Source organism: Trichechus manatus, unplaced genomic scaffold, assembly GCF_000243295.1.
Source record: "Trichechus manatus latirostris isolate Lorelei unplaced genomic scaffold, TriManLat1.0 scaffold00006, whole genome shotgun sequence".
Lineage (NCBI taxonomy): Eukaryota > Metazoa > Chordata > Mammalia > Sirenia > Trichechidae > Trichechus > Trichechus manatus.
Window position 1 is genome coordinate 32,536,242 of NW_004443942.1, and position 12,848 is coordinate 32,549,089.

A 12,848-nucleotide genomic window follows, 5' to 3' on the forward strand; every position below is an offset into this window, starting at 1 on the left:
CCACAAACAAAAGGAATTCAGCACAGCAGAGTAAGAGGAACAAAGAAAACGTCAGCACCACAAAAGAAAGCACTATAAAATGACAGCAATAAACTCACACTTCTCAATAATAACACTGAATGTAAATGGCCTAAACGCACCGAAAAAGAGACAGAGAGTGACAGAATAGATAAACAAACAGGTTCCACCATTATGCTGTCTATAAGAGACACACCTTAGAAACAAAGATGTAAACTGATTAAAAATCAAAGGACGGAAAAAAATATATCAAGCGAACAGCTACCAAAAAAGAGCAGGAGTGGCAATACTAATCCTGATAAATAGACTTTAAAATAAAATCTACCATAAAGACAAAGAAGGGCACTACATCATGATAAAAAGGGACGATCCAGCATGAACATATAACCATAATAAACATCTACCCACCCAATGACAGGGCTCAAAAATACATAAAATAAACTCTAACAGCACTGAAAAGAGAACTTGACAGTTCCACAATAATAGTAGGAGACTTCAACAAACCACTCTCCGTAAAGGACAGAACATCTAGAAAGAAATTCAACAAAGATACAGAAGAGAGAAAGGGCACAATCAGCCAATTTGACCTCAGAAACATATATAGAACACTCCACCCAACAGCTGCAAAGTACACATTCTTTTCCAATGCACATGGCATGTTATCCAGAACAGACCACATCTTAGGCCACATAGTAACCCTAAACAAAATCCAAAACATTGAGATAATACAAAGTATCTTCTCTGACCACAACGCCTTCAAGGTAGAAATTAACAACAAGAAGAGCAAGGAAAAAAAAAATCCTTTACATGAAAACTGAAGAACACCCTGCTTAAAAACCACTGGGTAATAGAAGAAATCAGAGATGGAATCAAAAAATTCCTAGAATCAAATCAGAATGAATACATATCATACCAAAACCTTTGGGACACAACAAAGGCAATCTTCAGGCAACAATTATAGCAATAGATGCACACATCAAAAAAGAAGGGACAAAATCAAAACATTAGATACACAACTTGAACAAATAGAAAGAGAACAGCAGAAAAGCCCACAGCCACTAGAAGAAGGGAAATAATAAAGATCAGAGCAGAAATAAATGAAATAGAGAACATAAAAACAATAGAAAGAATCAACAAAACCAAAAGTTGGTTCTCTGAAAGAGTCAACAAAATTGACAAACCACTGACCAGACTGACCAAATAAAAACAGGAGAGGACATAAATAACTCAAATAAGAAATGGAATGGGGGACATGACAACAGACCCAACTGAAATAAAAAAGATCATAACAGAGTATTATGAAAAACTGTAACAAATTTGAAAATCTAGAGGAAATGGAAAATTTCTAGAAACACACTACCTACCCAAATTAATGCAAAATGATGTTGAAAATCTGGACTCATAACAAGAGAAGAGATGAAAAGGTAATTAAAAAAAAAAAAAAACTTCCAACTAAAAAAACACTGGCCCATACGGCTTCACTGGAGAATTCTTCTAAACAGTCAGAGAAGAGCTTATACCAGTACTACTGAAGCTATTTCAGAACACAGAAAAGAAAGCAACACTTCTGAATTCATTCTATGAAGCCAGCATAACCCTGATACCAAAACCAGGCAAAGACGTCACAAAAAAGAAAATTACAGACCAATACTTCTCATGAATATAGATGCAAAAATTCTCAACAAAGTTCTAGTCAATAGTATTTAGCATCATATCAAAAAAACAATACAGCACAACCAAGTAGGATTCATACCAGGTATGCAAGGATGGTTCAACATTAGAAAACCAATCAACATAATCTACCACACAAATAAAAGGAAAGAAAAACATCACATGATCATCTCAATTGACACAGAAAAGGCACTCAACAAATTCCAACACCCATTTCTGATAAAAACTCTCAATAAAATAGGTATAGAAGGGAAATTTCTCAACATAATTAAAAAGCAGCTATGCGAATCCAATGGCCAACATCATTCTTAATGGAGAGAGGCTGAAAGCATTCCCTTGAGTACAGAAACAAAACAAGGATACCCTTTATCACTACTTCTATTTAACATTGTGTTGAAAGTCCTAGCAAGACCAATAAGGCAAGAAAAAGAAATAAAGGGCATCCAAATTGGTTATGAAGAAGTTAAAGTGCCCCTATTTGAGGACGATATGATACTACACATAGAAAACCCAAAGACTCCATGAGAGAACTACTGGAACTAATAGAAAGATTCAGTAAAGTAGCAGGATACAAGGTAAACATACAAAAATCAGTTGGATTCTCTATATGCCAATAAAGAGAATGATGAAATGGAAATCAGGAAAACAATACCATTTATAATAGCCCCTAAAAAAATAAAATACTTAGGAATAAATCTAACCAGGGATGTAAAAGATTTATACAAAGAAAATTACAAAACACTACTGCAAGAAACCCAAAGAGAGCTACATAAATGGAAAAACATACCATGCGCATGGATAGGTAGACTCAACATTGTGAAAATGACAATTCTACTCAAAGCGATTTACAAATACAGTGCAATCCCGATCCAAATACCAAAAAATTTTTTAAAGAGATGGAAAAACTAATCATTAACTTTATATGGAGATGGAAGAAGCCCCTAGATAAGTAAAGCACTATTGCAGAAGAAGAATAAAGTAGGAGGACATGCACTACCTGACCTCAGAACCTACTATACAGCTATGGTAGTCAAAACAGCCTGGTACTGGTATAACGACAGATACATTGACCAATGGAACAGAATTGAGAACCCAGATATAAATCCATCCACCCTACAGTCACTTGATCTCCAACAAGGGCCCAAAGTCTGTCAAATGGGAAAAGACAGTCTTTTTAACAAATGGTGCTGGCAAAACTGGATGTCCATCTGCAAAAAAATGAAATAGGACCCATACCTCACATCATATACAAAAACTAATTGAAAATGGATCAAAGACCTAAATATAAAGCCAAAAAACTATAAAGTTCATAGAAGAAAAAATAGAATCAATGCTAGAGACCCTAATACACGGCATTAACAGGATACAAACCATAACCAACAACGCACAGCCTCCAGAGGAAAAGCTAGATAACTGGGATCTTCATCAAAACCTTCACCAAAAGAGTAAAAAGAGAACCTACAGAGTCGGAAAAAAAATTTGGCTATTACAAATCAGGCAAAGGTCTAATCTCTAAAATCTTCAAGAAAATCCAACACCTCTACAACAAAAAGACAAAAAATCCAATTAAAATATGGGTAAAGGAAATGAACAGCCACTTCACCAAAGAAGTCATTCAAGTGGCCAACAGACACATGAGGAAATGCTTGCTATCACTAGACATTAGCGAAATTCAAATCAAAACCACAATGAGATACCATTTCACCCTGGCATTACTGGCACAAATCAAAAAAACAGGAAATAATAACGTTGGAGAGGCTGCAAGGAGATTGGGACACTTATGCACTGCTCGTGGGAATGCAAAATGATACGACCATTTTGGAAAACGATATGGTGCTTTCTTAGAAAGCTAGAAATAGAAATATCATATGATCCAGCAGCCCCACTCCTAGGAATATATCCCAGAGAAATAAGAGTCATCACATGAATAGACATATGCACACCCTTGTTCATTGCAGCATTGTTCACAATAGCAAAAAGATGGAAACAACCTAGATACCTATCAACAGATGAATGGATAAACAAACTATGGTACATACATACAGTAGAGTACATGATAAAGAACAATGAGGAATCTGTGAAGCATCTCATAACATGGCTGAATCTGGAGGGCATTATGCTAAGTGAAATAAGTCAATCACAAAAGGACAAATATTGTATGAGACCACTACTATAAAAACTCATGAAAAGGTTTACACACAAAAAGAAACAATCTTTGATGGTTATGAGGAACAGGATGGAAAAACACTAAATAGCCAATAGATAAGTGGTAACTTTGGTGAAGTGTAAGACAGTACAACTTGTACAAGGCAAGGTCATGGAAGCTCCATAGACACATCCAAACTCCCTTAGGGACTAATTTGCTGTGCTGAGGGCTGTAGGGATGATGGTCTCCGGAAGCATCTAGCTTAATTGGTATAACATAATGTATAAAGAAAATGTTCTACATTCTACTTTGGTGAGTAATGTCTGGGGTCTTAAAAGCTTGCGAGCAGCCATCTAAGATACTCCACTGGTCTCACCCCTCCAGGAACAAGGGCGAATGAAGGAAACTAAAGACACAAGGGAAAGATTAGTCCAAAGGACTAATCGATTACAACTACTATGGCCTCCACCAGACTGAGTCCAGTACAACTAGATGGTGCCTGGCTATCACCACTGACTGCTCTGACAGAGATCACAACAGAGGGTTCCAGACAAAGCTGGAGAAAAATGTAGAACAAAATTCTAACTCACAAAACAAGACCAGATTTACTGGCCTGATGGATACTGGAGAAATCGGGAGAGTATGGCCCCCGGACACCCTTTCAGTTGAGTAATGAAGTCACTCCTGAGGTTCACCAGTCAGCCAAAAATTAGACAGGCCCATAAAACAAAAGGAGTCTAACGGGGCACAACATCCCAGGATCAAGGACTAGAAGATGAGAGCAGACAGGAAAGCTGGTAATAGAGAACCCAAGGTCTAGAAGGGAGAGTGTTGACATGTTGTGGGTTTGTTAACCAATGGCATAAAACAATATGTGTACTGTTTAATGAAAACTAGTTTGTTCTGTAAACTTCATCTACAGTACAATTAAAAAAAAAAAAAGAGCTGAAGGAATTTAAACCATTGTCGTTTCCAACGTTTTTCCTACAAGTAAAGTTATATGAGTATACCTATTCAGAAGAAAATAAACCAATCAAGCAAATATAAGAACTTTCACAGATACACACACATACACACATACACTCAAGAGAGAGAGAGAGATGTATATCATAAGATATAGGCTTATAATTTTACATCCTTTACTCTGAAGCCAAGGCAGACAAGAGTAGTCTTAGAATGTGTCATTATAATTCAGCCAAGCTACTAGCTACTACTCAGTGTTAATTATGCATAAAAACCAAAGCGTGTTATTTATGGCTGCTCTGGGATAGATGTATTTATACCATACAGTCGGGCTCTCTCTATGGGCGGCTGCCTCATCAGTGCTCATTGAATTTAAAAGGCACTCTCCAGATTTATTTCAGGTGGGAGCCTCTGAACCCAGTGGCCACCTTGATTGAACTGGTCTCAATGGTTGCTTGTCTCATCCCCTAAGAAGCTGCTAGCTTTGAGCTTGATTGGGCTCTGATTGATGTGTGCACCTTAAATCAGCTCCTAGGAAGTCCATGAAGAATGAAATGCCACAAAACTGCATGAGCTCAGATAAATACATAAAGTGAAATCAGCTCTGCTGGGAGACTCATCTCACGGGCATGTTGCATGCAGATATTGACCGGTGGGTCAAACCAATCTTTGCTTGGTTTCTAAATATGCAGTTGGAAAAGGATTAACACATGGCCGAAATCAGAGCCTGGTTCAGGGGTTAGCAGCGTTTGGTGTAGCTGACCCTGAATAATACTAGAGGCAGCTGTGCCTGGCAATCTACTGCTCCCCGCTATAGCTGCAACTCTTACGGTCTTCTTTTCTAGAGATTAAAATCTTGATCAGGGTTCCTGCATATTGAGCAGTAACTTGGTGCCAGGCATTGAGCTAAGAGTTTTACATAAAATATTTAATTTCCCAATGACTTGGGGGAAAAAATAGAGGTTGTCATTATTGTTTTGCGATGAGGAAAATAAGATTAAGTAATTTGCCCAAGGTCATAGAGCTAGCAAGTGGTACAGCCAGCATTTTAATACAGGTTAGTCGGCCCCAAAGTTTGTGTTCTTAACTACTGCTCTATACTTCTTTCCTGTTTTCTCATTTGTGCTACTGTTTCTCTCTTTCTTTGGTTTTCATATTCTGATATGGTTTCCTCTTGATTTTTCCCTTTCAACCTATTGCTGATTTTTTCTACCCCCTTCCTCCATTAAGTCTTCTCCTTGACCCAGAGGTCTCAACAAATTGCTAGCTTGGGTGTTTATTATAGTGATAATATGTTTGAACAAAACATAAAATCTCTTTTCACCAATGAACGGTTTGGCTGCAAAATTACATGTTTTCCCTTTAGAATGTGAAATGTCTGTACCTCTTGTCTCAAACATTACAAAGGAACAAAGCACCAGATAGGAGCTACGGCTGCCCACTGATGTTAGGGTACTTTTCTTCATTAGGTTGTGCAAGATATAAAAAAAAGATACTCCTGAGCAAATTTTGAATAGAATAGCTGTTTAGCAATGCATACAAAAAATCTTAGTTTGCAATTCCAAAATCTCACAAAGAATTCTAGCTAACTGCAGCGTGCTATTTATATGATTCTACTAGTCACCTTTTTGTTAGACTTAACAATTGCAAGCAGAACAGGAAGAAAAATATTGTATAGAATGTTGTCAAATGTGGTTTTCCCATCCACTGTCTACTGCAAGTAACAGGGATAATATTTGTTGAAGGAATTGTGATCAACTGACACCTTCTTTATCAAAAACTAAGCTTGTAGATTAAATGTGATTAAGAAAGCAGCACAGAACACAGAAATTGCGCTGAATTTCTCAACCTATGTGCATTTCATCATCCTGCTCAGAACTGAAATTACATGCACTCTGTAACAGGGGCATCCTGATGCATCCTTGGGGAGTCAGTGTGAATGATTTAGCTAAGGAGGAAGACTCACCCTTTCTAATTATATTTCAGATTTCTTCAGGACCACTATAATGTCAAAATGAGATTTTTTTTGGGGGGGACAATGTATCATCTCTTTTACAAGAAATGATTATACTGTCAAATGACCAACACATTTAAAAAATAACAATATATTTATGTTCAGGACATTATTTATTCTGTGTAGAGTTAATACTTAATGATATTTGAATCACAAAACGTTTGCAGTAACTCTGTTGCTTCTATGAGCCTCAACCTAAAGAGAACCATTTACTGAGTAGGAATCTCATCAGACTTCTTTAAAGAGTAACAGATGGTGTGACCTCTGTGTCCATGAGTAAAAGATTGTTAAAATAATCAAATCTCTAGACAAAATCTCATTTAAAACATATTATTCCATACATTTTTTTTTTTTCCTTAAAGTTTTCTCAAAGTAAGTTTCATGGATACAGGGATGGAGTGAGGTGACTCCATCTTCCAGGAAACACAGGAGCCGTAACAGCCAATGCTTTCTCTTTAACTTTGAATAGATTCACAGCACAGCCCCTGTAAATGTGGTACCCGAACACGAGATAATGTCAGAGGAAGCTCTAAGAAGTGAATTTCTTTCTAAAATATGCATTAGAACACAAAATTACAGACAAATTCATCATAATGCTCTTAACCATACATGAATGTAAAACTGTAATATTTGTAATTTCTAATAGCCTTTGTGAACAGATTATTTTAAGGAAATTGTCAGCTTCGGGGAGGTGTTTCATAGAAACTAGCTAAGGAGCAATGCTAAATGGATATCTCTCAATGGAGTTCTGTGGGTGATTCCTTTCTACAATCGTGAGAACTGTACTATACTAGACACAAATTTACACACACACTTTTGTTTTAATATATATATAAATCAAGAGCTACCAAATAGCTGCCCATTTCTAAGGCTAAATCCTAAAAACAACAAAAAAATTACCAATACTGAGGGAAGCAGGAGGAGATGAAATGGATTTCTTTGGAGGAAATCCAAGTGAAATTTCAAGACCCAGGAATACTACCAGAGATTCTAGTTGCCTTTAAACACGGAGCCTTGCATTCATCCTGTTAATTACAGAAGGTAAATGTGACTGTCTTGGGAAGAAAAAGGAAATCTACAAAGAGAAGAGTTGCATAGCATTTAAAAGTCTGACATTCAGAGTCTGACTGGTTTAGATCCAAATTCCAGCTCCGCCTCTTACTAGCTGTGCGTTTTTGAGAAAGTTACTGATCCTCTCTAAGCCATTTATAAAATGTGGATGATAATATTACTCATTGCACGGTGTCGTTAGGAGGATCGAATAAAGTACTGTCTTGTACTATGCTCACCATTGTCCCTAATGCAGAGGAAGCTGGCCATCACTCCGCAGTGCCATTTCTATTATACTCCAGGAACTGGAAATGGCTGAAGCTCTCAATGTCTGAAATGTTTCTAGGAGAGCAAGGATCATCTGTTTAAGGGACTCAATGATGATAGCAAAACACAGGTTGAAGAGATTGTAACTCTAGGCCTTGCTCCTTACAGTTAGTAAGAGACTAGTAACAGCCAGGAAGCGATCCAGCAAACAAACACTTGAGGAGAAGTTTTTAGAAAATGACAGTCTGAGTACAGAGCTGAGATTCCTGCTTCATACTGTTCAAGATACTTTGGAGGAAGAGGGGTACTTTACTTCAAACGAGATTTTAAGACAGACATACTTATTACACACCAAACAAAACTTAAGTTCCCCACTCGTTTTTTCTCCACTTTTCAAGTAAGAACCTTCTCTGCTTTTCAGAATAAAAGACCTGTTTTCTTCCAAATCAACAATTGTTAAATCTATGTATCTCAAACCCTGAATTCCCCATTAAAAGTGTAAGACAGTATTTCACTATGTCAAAATGAACCATATACTAACACTAAGATCTCAGATATTTTCAGTATTTCAAAGAATAATGGATCCATAATAAGCCTGTATCCTTTAAATAAAATATCAAGGTTATTTGCTTTGGTTGAAATTATGTCACTAAAGTATGCTAATAAATAGTCACTGTGTTCATTAAAATTATATTGGCACTTATGTATTATTTGATAATAAAACAGTAAAATTAAGCTTATTATCAAATATGTATGCAATAAAAACTTTTAAGCCATGAGATTTATTGGTGAGAAAATATTGTAAAGCATAAGATTTCCAAACTTTCATTTCTTTTTTTTTTTTTATTTTATTTTTTTAAAATATTTTATTGTACTTCAGGTGAAGGCTTACAGAACAGATAGTTTCTCATGTAACAGTAACACACATGCTGTTTTATGACATTGGTTAACAACCCCACAACATTTTAACCCTCTAAATTCTCAACTTTTTTTTTTTTTTTTTTTTTTTTGGTGAAAATACATATAGCCAAAGATACGTCATTTCAAAAATTTTTTTTACATACACATTTAAGTGACATTGACTACGCTCTTCTAATTGTGCTGTTATTCTCACTTAAGATGAAGACTTACAGGACAAAATAGTCTCCCATTTAACAGTTACTACAAATGTTGCCATATGACAATGGTTAACAATCTCACAACACATCAACAATATCCTTACTCTACTTTGTGTTCCCTATCATCAGCTTCCTACTCCCCTTCTGCCTTCTGGGCCTTGTCACTGGACTCCTGTACCTCGTTACTCTCATCATTTCTTTTTATTTTAAGACATGTTATATGCAGTATACTGACTCGAATTTGAAGTTAAATTATAAAAAAAAAAGTCCGCCTCATTTTAAACAATTAATTACTTATATGGAATAATCAGTTTGAATAATAATGAGAAAAATATGTATTCTATCAGAGACACATTTTAAAGTTGTCTTTGTGCTTTCTTACAGGTTTACTGGCTTTATCTGTGATTCAGAGACTATCTGTTTTTAGGGTAAGCACAATGATTTTCAAAGAAGCTAAAAACTGCTATTCTGGCTCTCATATCTCCACAAAACAGTACCTTTACAAGATATTATTAAAAGTTTCCTTTTTTTTAAGGATTACTTTTAAATTTTGACCACTGGTGATGTATAGAAAAAGGCCAAACAAGATTAATAAGTCTCCAGGGAAATAAAGATCAATCTTTCCATCAATATTGTGGAACTCACTAACATTGTTTCCTTACAAAAATGTAACGTGCAGTTTGGAAGGCAAGGATATTGGTGACAAAAGTCTTTATACTATTCTACTTCTTTAACATTACTCTACCATTCCTACCTCCAGAGGATGTATCACTGAACTGTACTCCATGAATATGGAGTAAGTGGCACCAACAACTGATTAGTTTTTTTCTTAAATCATAAACCTAGGTATCACCCTTTTCCAATTTCCCCTGTCATTTCCAGTATTGAATTAATCATCATGGGCTCCTGAACCTCCCTTCCAAATACCAGTCATATGTTTCCATTTCCTTACATTCCCACTGCCACAACCATCGCTGAAGCCACAACCATTCCAGTTTTATCTGTGTGATATACAACTAACTGGTCTCCAAACATCTGGGCTTACTCACTCTCCCAAACATTTTTCTACTCAGTAATTGGAATTATTTTGTAAAAATGCAAACGCACACAAATATACAAAACCTTCAGTGACACCCCTTCTCTAAGCCCAATGGTTTCAATCCACCTGCCAACTTGTTTACACATTTTCTTAATATTTTGTACTTCTTACCATCCTCATTGTAATTGCAATTAAGTTAGTATATGCTTAATGATTATTTTAACAAATGCCTTCCCAGTGTTTTAATTATTACAGATATAGACACTAGAATCAGACCACCTCATTTCAAATGCTTTCTGTACCATTTATAAATTTCATAAACTTGGACTGGCTTAACTTCTCCATATCTCAGTTTCTTCATCGACAGAACAGGGATATAAACTCAAAACCAAAACCGTTGCCATGGAGTTGATTCCAACTCATAGCGACCCTATAGGACAAAGTAGAACTGCCTTATAGGGTTTCCAAAGAGTAGCTGGTGGATTCAAACTGCCAAACTTTTGGTTGCTAATGCATAAGCGATTGTTAACATTAAATATTGTAGTTTTGGAAAAAAGCTAGATGCTTGGCACATGGTAATTCGTCAGTAAATATTAGCTATCAGTTACCAGATGATAAGTTTCTCACAGGCAGTTTATTTCTTGTCCACCTCAATCAGCAAATAAGTGAAACAACTTATTTATTAGACAGTTCTACTAAGTTATCAAAAGGTTCAGTTGCAAAGAACAGAATCCATACTAGCTAGTTTATAAACATGAAGGATTTATTACAGGATGTTGAATGGCTTACAGAATCATTGTAAACGTGGAAGAAATAGACCAGTTTCTACTTGACAAAATTGTTCTAAAAGCCAAAACACAGAAACTGGATCAAGTATGTGAATTCTTAATAATCAACATGCCACTTACAAAATGTGGAAGTTACTGCTATAGCTGCTATCTCCTGAACAACACAGTTGCTGCCATTGGAAGCTGTTAATATCAGGAAGATTCCACACTCAGGAGACAGCCACATTCAGGGAAGCTGCCATGGCTCACTCAGTAAGATGCAGCTCCAGATATAGGCTCCAGAACCGTGCTATACATAACACAGTCTACATCCACAAAACAAATATTCCACATCCACAAAGCTAGTCAGTGGACAGTGGGACCCTAGTCTCACTCCTGCCTTCCAAATCTAACTGACAGAATCTAAACCACATCCAGAAATAAGATGAAGAGAACTGTTTTAAATCATATATCCCCGGCAAGAATTTAGGATTTTCTTTTCAGAGGAGGGAGTGAGTTTGTTAGAATAGTGAAGGATTAAAACGGTGAGGCCACATGATGGCAAAAGAGATGGAATATGTCAGTAAATTCTTGTTGTCCTCCAATTATAATCCTTCCTTTCTGTAGTAATGAAACCTCTAAAATGTAGCTGGATACATGAATTCCCAGATCAAAAGAAAAAAAAAAATGTATCTCAGGCTCTCTTGCAGCTATGTATGGCCATGTGACTAAATCACAATAGGTTGTGAGAAAAACGAAACATGAAACTTCCAGACAATGTTCTTAATTTGAAGGGATTTATACTTATTTCCTGCTTGCAGAAATGTATGTGAGGTGGCAAGTCAAATTTAACCAGTGTAGAGGGCAATACCCTAAGAAAGGTGGAGCAACAAGATACAAAGAACCTAGGTTCCTGACATCCTGGACCCACCTTGCCTAGTCTGGACAATTATTTGAGATAGAAGTAGATTCAGATTTTTTGTTAAGCCACTGTCATTTGGAATCTCTATTGTAACAACTCAGCCTATAGCTTCACTAATGTAGTTGACAGCATATAAGCAGTGTTGCTGGTGAGCAGCATGGCTTCAAGAAAATCCAGGGAGATGCGGCAAAATGGCGCACTAGGCAGCAGCACCACGCCGTCCCTCCACAGCAAAGATCCAAAAAACTAAGCCGAACGGAGAATACAACAATCCTGAAACCCTAAAACATCAAAGGAAGAGATACTCAGCCAGGCACCAAATGGAGTGAGAAAACTGATAGAGAACGGAGAATGAGGAGAGATTCATGCAGAGGTACCCTACCAGCTAACGCAGCGCGGATCTGCCATCTTGGACTCCTATTGGAGACCAGCAAACAGGGGGTACGAGAAAGCAGCCTCACGGAGCTTCCAGCAGGAGACAAAACAACTGGTAATTGGCGATATACACTTTCACACCCCCCACCCTTCTTCACCCCGACTCGGCCTCCACTGCTTCCCACAACCACAGTCTCTTGACCTGGAAACAGCAGCTGCTTGGATTCCACAAACCCAAATGGGTGGCCCTCTAAGTACCATTTGTTGGCTGCTGGTGTCACTTTTTTACGCTTCTTTTGATTTCTTCCTCGCCTCTTGCCAACTCCCCCTCCTTTCGCTCAAGTACCTTGCTCCGTGCGCCATCTTTGCTTCTTCCTGAGGGGCTGCAGAGTTCCGGTAATTTGTGATATACGCTTTCCCACTCTCTACCCTTCTTCATCCAAACTCGGCCCCCTCTGCTTCCCGCGGACACAGTCTCTTGTCCAGAAACACCAGCCC